The 225-nt window shown below is 45.8% G+C and overlaps 1 protein-coding gene across 2 annotated transcripts in view; it reads left to right on the plus strand.

Moving 5' to 3' along the window:
• Positions 1-225, plus strand: part of LOC107654518 (formin-like protein 1) — a 17794-nt gene that overhangs the window by 4499 nt on the left and 13070 nt on the right. The gene's annotated exons all lie outside the window — the stretch shown is intronic.

The following is a 225-nucleotide window of genomic DNA, read 5'->3' on the forward strand; positions in this document are numbered from 1 at the left end:
CTGATTGCCTAATCCCAACCCCACCCCTAATCCTAACCCCTCCCCCACACCTACTCCTAAACCTACCAATACTATAGGATGCATAATCTGGCAGGGTGAAAATTTCGGCACTACACCGGCCGGAGCGACGAGACAAAAACATAAAACCCATTACAAACGAGGCATTTGTTGCATCCAGTGGGGACATAATTACTGATTATAATGACTTATACGGTCTTTTTACGC

This window comes from Sinocyclocheilus anshuiensis, unplaced genomic scaffold, assembly GCF_001515605.1.
Source record: "Sinocyclocheilus anshuiensis isolate Anshui unplaced genomic scaffold, SAMN03320099.WGS_v1.1 scaffold419, whole genome shotgun sequence".
NCBI classification, from domain to species: Eukaryota; Metazoa; Chordata; class Actinopteri; order Cypriniformes; family Cyprinidae; genus Sinocyclocheilus; species Sinocyclocheilus anshuiensis.